We start from the raw sequence: 8,746 nt of genomic DNA, 5'->3' as shown, positions 1-8,746 counted from the left end.
GCTTTTAAAAGGCTGAGGGGTTTTTAAATAATAATTGTCATCAATGGTGGTCATCTTAGAAAGTGCAGATTTTATTTAGTAGATGCATACATAGGCCCCTTTGTTTTCTTCTTAGCTAGAGTGTAGAAAACATACTGTGAATGCTGCGTAGAGAAGCCTCAGCAAGAGGCTGCGTTACCTAGTACTTATGCTAATATGTAAAGTTTACATATATTTATTAATTCTCTTTGGAGTGTGCAAAGTAAATAAGTGGCGTGGATATAAACACTTTACAATGAATGCGCATGATCTATTTTACAACCACAGTTTGAGGTGCAAAATGGAGATTTGAATTGCATTCTGAAGGATGAAGTTCTCTGAAATGTAAACAGTGTTTAAAATCAATTCAATAACCAAATTATTTAAGGTTAGATTAAGCGGAAAAATAAGATTTCAATATTCAAAAAAGTTGCAAGGGAACTTAGAGTTTGTATATGTGTCTGTAACACCATAGTACAGGAAATAATATCCTTCTGCTAAATTTTACTGATGTGTGATATTTGATTATCGTTTGTCTGTCCCACCTACATTCTGCCCACCAATCCAGCAAACTGGAATGTTTTCTAACATCTAGACTCCAGGTCAGATGGAGCTTGTGCTTTATTTAAGTTTCAGATTTCTTTTTTTAATGTATGTATGTTATTTGTTTGCTTAGTTTTTAAAGAGGAGAAGTCTTTGAAGTAAGATTAGGTGCCAGAAGAGGGTCTGCAGTAAGGATATCCACTTTGCAGCCTGGCTTGGAGTTCTTCGGTTGGGTACTCAGCTGTGATCCTCTGATTCAACTTAGCTGAGAAAGTGGAGCAATGCTAATGCTTAATGGGAATATGGAGGGTATGTTTATACTGCTGAGACTGCAGGGCTCAGTGCAATGAGATCAATAGAGGGACTGTGGAAACCCACTCAATTGATCCCAGAAGTGCTCTTCGGTTGAAGCAATTAATCCACCTTTCCCGAAAGAAGTAAAGCTGCGTCGACTGGAGGTCATCTCCTATCAATGCAAAGATGTGGTATGGCAACATAAATAAATCAATGGGAGATACACAAGCTACATAATGTAGCTTGCGTATCTCCTGTTGACCACCAGTGGAAGTGTAGACCCGGCTGGAGACCACAAATGATTTTGTTGCTAGGTTCAGGAGAGAAGGCAGGAAATAAACTGATATGAACCAAAAATTGAGCTGTTTAGTCTAAATTCTACTGTTTTTGCCTTCAATCGGTTTTCAGGAAGTTGTGTGTGTATGGGCAATGAGGCTCTTCTGGTGATTGGTTCATCCTGGTTTATGGTGGTTTGCAAAGGATCTACCTAGAATTTGATGAAGCACAGGGCTTCTGGATTTGCATGTGTTTCTGCAAATAGTTAGGAAAACACTGCAGGGCTAGGTAATGTGTGTGTGAGAGAGAGACCTAAATACAGAAATAAGTTTGTGGCATATGCAAAATATATGAGAGTGTCATGATATGAAGGTTCTATTGGCTCTCAGACAGAGAGCTGATTGGAAAAATTTGATAAAACAGTATTTCATCAGAATTTGCTGGTTTGTTTAAATGTTTTTCAGAGAGAGTTCAGTTTTTACAAAATTACTTCAGAAACCAGCCCAGGGATCCCAGGACTTCCAGGGCCTATGGCTCTGGGGTAACCCCATAGTCAGGGACCTCAGGACTTTCAGGGTCTGCAGCTCCAAGATGGACTGTCTCTCAGTCAGGGACCCTTCCAAGCGAACATTTAAATTTTGAGGGTTTGTTCTGAATCACAACGAAACCAAATTTTGAACTATTGAAATTCTCCATGAAACAGAATTACCTTTTACCACACAGTTCTACTCATGAATAATATGATAAGGCAAGCACATAATGAAACAACTTTTATAATAATGCACCATCATGCATTTCTTTCTCTCACTCTCTGTAACTGTGTGTTTAAATATATCTGCATATGATGCAAAAGACCAATTACTCATGCTTTTTGAAGAATACTTGTTACATTGCTGTAGACCATGCTAAAATATACTTTCACGGTTAAGAAAATAGTTTTGGTTTCTGAATCATCCCTATTAAACCTTATATAAAACCTTTACGTCATTATTAACAAAATGTCTCTAGCACATTATGTGCTAAGGAAGTAAAAAGCTTGTATTATCTGGTGCAAAGTCTGTGACAATGAGATGGCAATTTCCTTCACTATCTTTGAAAAACTTTATTGAATTAAGTTTAAATATCTCTGAAGTTCATTGCATTAAATGCAAAAGTTCTGTATTATTGTGGGCTAGGAGTGTATATGATCTCTCAAGGCAGGAGATGTGATGTAAACCCCAGAAACTGTTATGAACTTCAGAGGATTATACTGAACAGTGTGCCAAACAAGAATGGACTTTTGGGATAAACAGTATCAAGTGGTTCACCTGGAGACTCTTAAGGGGGAGGTGAATGCAAATTCCCCACCTCTGATTGTACAAACACACCACCTTTTGAGGTCACACCTGAGGAGAGGACCATTATCTGCTGATTACCTGTTTCCAGAGTCCCAATGCTCTAGTGGTATTCAGGAAAGACTATCCTATTCATGGTGGTGCTACTTCTGAGCTAAGGCTGTTAGGAACTTGTAACCACAGAAAAAGACTCCTTTGTGTCGTTTGAAGGACTGACTCCTATCAGAACCCTTGATCTCTGGTAAGCTTATTATCAGGCATGTAGGTTCTTTTATTGTTTTTAATAATATTTTCTTTGTAATGCTTCACCTTGAGAATAAATGTACTTGCTTATAAAGGACTATCTGGTAACTTGGCTGGCTGGCAATTACAGCTGTTCATAGCCTTCAGAAGAAAGCAAAGTTCAGATGCTGTCCTGTTTAGCAGTCTGACTTGCTGGGGATATCACAGTATAGCCAACGAACTGTGCATCCTGGAAAAACCCCAGTCAGAAAGGAGAGAGAGTCAGGTCTCTGCCCAAGAGAGGTGATGGTTGAGGAGCTGGGAGACTAGAGTGGGTGCCCTTGGTTGACCAACAATGGAAAGGAAATACAGGCACAGTTGCCTTGAACTGTGACAATAAGAACACCTGTTTGTGTTTTCCCCTAATTTGGAGAAGATGATTCAGGAACAAAACTCTGTTCTTAAATGTGGAAGTTGGGTTAGATTTGAGGCAAATTAGGGCACAAAGGTGGCTTCGTGTTATCTTTGCCTCCTCTAATTCTGTGCTACTGCAGCGGCTGAAAAGCTAACCAGCATAATTTTAGGCAGCCTGAAGTCTGCCCTAAGTTATGTCTGCCTCCCCAATGCTGTCTATTGCTTGAAGCACAACTCAGAACTCCTGCAGTGGCATGTGCTATGGTCCTGCCCCTCCAACCTATGGCTCTACCTTAGGTGTTCCCAAGGGGTAGTGGTGGGGGCTGCCAATGGTGGTCTAACACAGTATCTGTATAACCCAGTGTGACTCTGTCCTCCTCTAGTGGATAATTTACCTACAAAGGTTTATTTGTCTTCTGTAGTGTTTGAGCCTCAGTTCTTAAACTTGGGCAACGGAGGTTCACTGCTGATGACTACAGCTAAGCAAAATATGGAATTTCTGTTGCAATGGAAACCTTTTCACCTCAACATTTGGTTTCATCCCAAATCAGGATAAAAAATTTGAAGTTACATTTTTCATGGAATGGAAATTCTGAATTTCAATTTCACATTTTTTATCTAAATGACTAATTTCTTCATTCCCAAAATTAAAATATTTCATTTCAGTTTGTTGAAAAGAACTCTTTCAAGTCAGTTGAGCATTAAACTGCATTTTCCTGTGGTCGTACCATTACCTTATAGAAGTTGTTATTTGGAATCCTAAAGCACTTATTCTTCTCTATCTGCCAACCTCCTTGGCTAGATGACATCTTCTGAGTGGCACCCAGAGTCATATAACTTCCATGATGCACGACATAGAGCTTGGTCAGAGAAAATGTACTCTTTGGAGTGAATGGAGACCTAACCTATAACTTTCCTAAGACAATACACTGATAGAGAAATGCAGTTTAATGTTTTATTTAACTGATTCAAAACAAAATGTTTTGGGTCTGTTCAATAACAAAATATTCTGATTTGGATCAGAGTGACCCAAAATAGAATATTTAATTTTGATTGTCAGCAAAATCAAGATTTTTTTCCATGAAAATTTTCAATTTTTCAGAAACTGCATTTTCTGTCAGAAAACCATTCTGACAGAAAGCTCTCAACCAGCTCTACTGATCAGTCATCTGGGTTCATTGTGTAACACCTGTACTGAATGAGTTTTCTCTTGCCACCTTGCAGGCTCTTTACAGCTCCAGTATGCTGCCAGAGTAGCATTTAGGGAATGGAGAAATCTCTCCCATATATTTTCATATGGTCTACAGCAGAATAACAAGTATTCTTCAGCAAGCCTGAGTAATGAGCCTCTTTGTATCCAGTGATGACATTTCAGAGAATCCTACCTTTTGTAGGAGAGTAAAGAGTTAAAAGCTGAACAAGTAATCAGGCCTAAGCTACAGGGAACGGAGTCATGGCACAGGCAAAACTTTGTTTCTGTTACTTGGTGTGAATTTTAGCTAGAGTCTGTTATCTCCCTTCTTTCCCTCCCTTCCTAGCCATTTGCGCAAGGAAAAAGACTAACAAATAACTATTCTCCCTTCTGTTCAAGGTCTTTGGTGGGAATACAACATTATCTTCTTTCCCTCCCTTGCATACAATATATTTTAAAGAATGTTAGTAAGTTTCAAGGTAATGTGCCAGACCTCTGCATGGTAATCCTGTAAACAACAAACAGGGATGGGTATAATTATATTCATTATGTAGTTGTTAATATTCATTTTATAGGTGTCAATGTAACCAAATAAGGGAGTTGCTGAAAATGTATACATTTACATACTGTTGTGGATAAAAGAATCGTAAAGTAACCCCCTCGTTACTCACTCGCGGTGTCGAGGTGGAACGAGCAGGCAATAAAGGGTTCCATCTCCCCAATCCAACCTCGGGACAACCTGTTTGATTATTTCTAACACCTTTTAATATGCAAGTTAAGTTTATCATTGTGATGAGTTTTTTAGAGGAGGAAGTTGAATCAATACAGTTCACACGTTTATGTTTTTATTTGATAGAGTTATAGCATTATGCCACAGTACTATGTATTTCAGAATATACTCAAATATCCCAACCAGGCTAGTCATTCATCATTATTAATAACAAGGCATAAAAAATAGAAAAAAAAGGGGAACCATAGCAACGAAATACAATGTATCTGTATTAAAATTCTCCTCAATTTCTAGTTAAACAAGGTTTTTTTTCCATGTTTAGTCACATAAAACTGGATCTGGAGATGCTAAAATTATTAATTGGAATGACATTTTCTATGTCATTTTGTATGAAATAAAACTTATTAACAAATTGAGATTTTTTAAATAGTACTCTGATTTCTGAAAATGGAGTACTTAAAATAAGTAAATAAAATATCTAGTAGCACTTTCTGGAAGAGAATGAGCTATATAAGAGAGGAAAAATGATCAAAGCAAAACATTTCTTTTAATAATAATAAAAATGATTTGCAAAAATATTTCAAAATAAGTAAACTTTTAATAATAGCTGTGGTCTAAAACACCTTGCCAAAAGTCCTTCATAAGAAAATAATGAAACTCATCACAGCCAAAACAAAATAACACTTTTACTTTTAGCTCACATTGCTTTTTATTTTAACCAGTACAAAAAAGGAGATGATCTATCTTTAAAACATTGGCAAGGTTTTCTGTAATAGTCAACAGAAATATATTCTATAAATGTAGCTGATAAATATCTATAATATCTTTGTGATCTCAGTGGCCATTTAACACTTTTCCTTAAGGGCTTTGGAGGCAGAATACATTTTATTTTTACTTTTTGCAATGCTGGATATGCATTAACAAATCGTATGAACTGTGAATGTATTTGAATAATTACCTACCTTCTCTTAATTAATTTCCATATTTTTAATGTTTTGGTTTATTTTTGTTTGTTTTGTATTCCTAGAGCAGTGTACGTATATAATAGCAACTTTAATTTCAATTTAACAAAGTGGTGTATGTGTATCTCTGTGTGATTCATACATACAGACACACAACACTGCAGCCAGTTATGGCCTTGATTCTGCAATTCAGCCTGTACAGACTGCTGTGCCTGTGCAGTGTTCGACTGACGGACGTTAGTGGGACCCAACATGGATGCAGAGAGCCCTCCATACCGGATCCCAATTTAGAATGAGGTTCTCTATCACTTTTAAGGGAGATCAGATTGTGAGGATAAAATTACTTGACATTGAGTAAAGTTTTCAAAAGTGACTTGGGCATCTAGGAGCCTAAGTCACTTTGGAAAATAGGACTGAAGTTCCTAAACCACTGAGGTACTCTTGAAAATCACACCTATATTCCTTTTTCTTCACAAAATATGGAAGGCCCAATTCTACCACCTTTACTCTTGTTAAGTAGTAATTTACTCCATAAGCAGTTCTATTGAAATCAATAGGTATAGCCATAGAGTGTGGTACTATTCAACTTGAACAAGATTCTGTCTTAGTGTTTTCACCTTTGCTATTCCATTGAAGCAGCATCCAGAAATATTTCTGATAAACATCTTTTCTTTAATACCTGAAGACAGATGTGCACTTAATTAAATAAAGTTTGGAAAGGTTCCACAGGGTATCTTTCCAATACACCCATATTTTCTCCCTGATGTTCAAAGGAGTTACCTGGGGATGCTTTGTGAATTTTACGTCAAGCTGCCTTTCCCACATTTTGAAGTTCATTGATGCACTCTCTGATAATCCTACTACACTGACTGGCTGCAGTTATTACCCTTTATATGAAGGATCTATGCTGAAAGCCAGTTATGAGTTTCTGTCCCAGTGGATCATATGATGAAGTTGAAGCAGGCTGTCATCCAAAGCTGTATAATAGCCTCCGCTGGGAAATACAAAAGTGCCATGGATTATTGATAGAGTCATATCTGCAGTTCTGCTGACAAATTTGATGCCTCTTTTGCTAGGTTTCTAATATTAAGAAATATCTCTGTTAGTATGTCCCTACCATGTGTTCCTTTTGGATTTGGATTATTGTTTGATTTTCTTCCTTTTATTCTGGTGATAAATGGTCTTATTCATAATGACCATAATGCTACAAGGAGAAATGATGAATTCACAAAAGTGCTAATCATTTTCATTTAGAAAAATACTCTAGGACTAAAAATCTTAAAATGATCGTTTATATCATCTTTTATTTGACTTTTTCTGGTTTTTTTCCAAAGTCCTTTTTTAAGTAATAAAAGACATTTTCCATATCTTGAATATCTGTTTCAGGAAACAAAAGGCATGGAAGGGATGCTTATTTTTGCAGGTTTTAGCTACCTTGATTGACATGCTAGCAAAATAAGTCTTTCAAATACTCATCAAAATTGTATGCAGGTTACCATCAAAATCTTCTGCCTCCCTCATGTCATCATTTGACGTACCTAGTGTGGGGGGAAAAAAAAGTGGAAATTTTTAATGATCAAGTATGACAAAGCTACAAAAAATATTTTATATTTTATTCATTGTCCTAAAATTGCTATCATTGTTTCCTCATGGTAGCAGCTCAGTTTGGTTCCTATTATAGCTACACTCCTACAGAAATGATTGTAGTAAATGAAGGAACTGATGGAAGAAGCATTGTGTGTAACTGAGCAGATGCTGCATGGGCTACTTCTCCCCTGACCCGAACCAAGTCAACTCAGGGAAGGGGGCAAGGGAAGGAAAGGAGTTCCGTATTATGCTGGAATTTTGTGTCCAGACCAAAAACATTATAATGTACCATTATTTTGGTAAATCCAAACCCTGGGGAGGTCTGAATCTGCCTCTGGTCCTTTTACTTTAAAGAAAAAAGGGAGAAAAGGGAGAAATACCAGTAGCTGCAAAAAAAAACAAAACACAATTTTCTGTGAAGTGTCAGCAGGTCTCTTAAAGAGGGGAGGGAGCATTAGGATATATTTATAGATACAAAACCTGGCTTACACAGAGGAGTATCTTGGATCTCATTGTGAGAAATGCACTAAAATCTCAGCACTTACAAATATTTTTTATTTATATCTTTCCTTTGCTATACACAGATGTGCAAAAGAGCAGCTGGGGTAAATCTTTGTCCCTCTGCCTTTTGTTTCTTCACTATCATGTGTAATCCTTTAATTCATCAGCATTGCTGCCATTATTGAAGGTGAACTGAAATGATTAACAAATAATGCATATAACAATCTGTTTTAGATCCCAAAAATACTGCCTATGTGTAGACTTAAATTGCAAATAATTTCCTTTTAAATCAGAATTTTATGAAAATCAGTTTCTCCTCCTTTTCATACCTGGGTCCATGTTCTCATTGTCAAGAGGGCTTTGTTTCCCCTACAACAGTTCAAGACATCTCTACCACCCAGTACTGTTTAAGGAGGTGTGTGATAGGGTACTGTTAGTAGCTATAAATAGACCCCCTTTTGGGACCCAGCACCCTGGTCACTTAGAACATGCAGGGCACTGGTTCCTTAGAGTAGGAAAGAGGAGTCTGATTGGGTTTGGAAAGTTAGTGGAGATCAGGAGCCCCTGTAGGGAGTCTGATGAGGTAATTAGCTCACCAGCTGGATAACCAGGAGAAGAAAGCAAACAATACAAATGGCTGAGGCAGGAAGTTAGCCTCTTTTGTTTGCTGCCA

At 37.3% G+C, this 8,746-nt stretch overlaps 1 long non-coding RNA gene across 1 annotated transcript; it reads right to left on the bottom strand.

The window, feature by feature from the left end:
- Window positions 1–7,263: 7,263 nt before the first annotated feature.
- Window positions 7,264–8,511, bottom strand: LOC137146245 (uncharacterized). Its single transcript, XR_010917866.1, has 2 exons — window positions 8,403–8,511; window positions 7,264–7,523 (listed from the first exon to the last, which is right to left on the bottom strand). It is a non-coding gene; the product is annotated as an uncharacterized lncRNA (long non-coding RNA).
- Between the last annotated feature and the right edge of the window lie 235 nt (window positions 8,512–8,746).

Source organism: Emydura macquarii, unplaced genomic scaffold, assembly GCF_026122565.2.
Source record: "Emydura macquarii macquarii isolate MOO-44397 ecotype Brisbane River unplaced genomic scaffold, CSIRO-AGI_Emac_v2 contig_431, whole genome shotgun sequence".
In the NCBI taxonomy this organism is placed as follows: Eukaryota; Metazoa; Chordata; order Testudines; family Chelidae; genus Emydura; species Emydura macquarii.
Note: the sequence above shows the minus strand (reverse complement) of the source record. Positions and strands in the feature narration are given on the sequence as shown.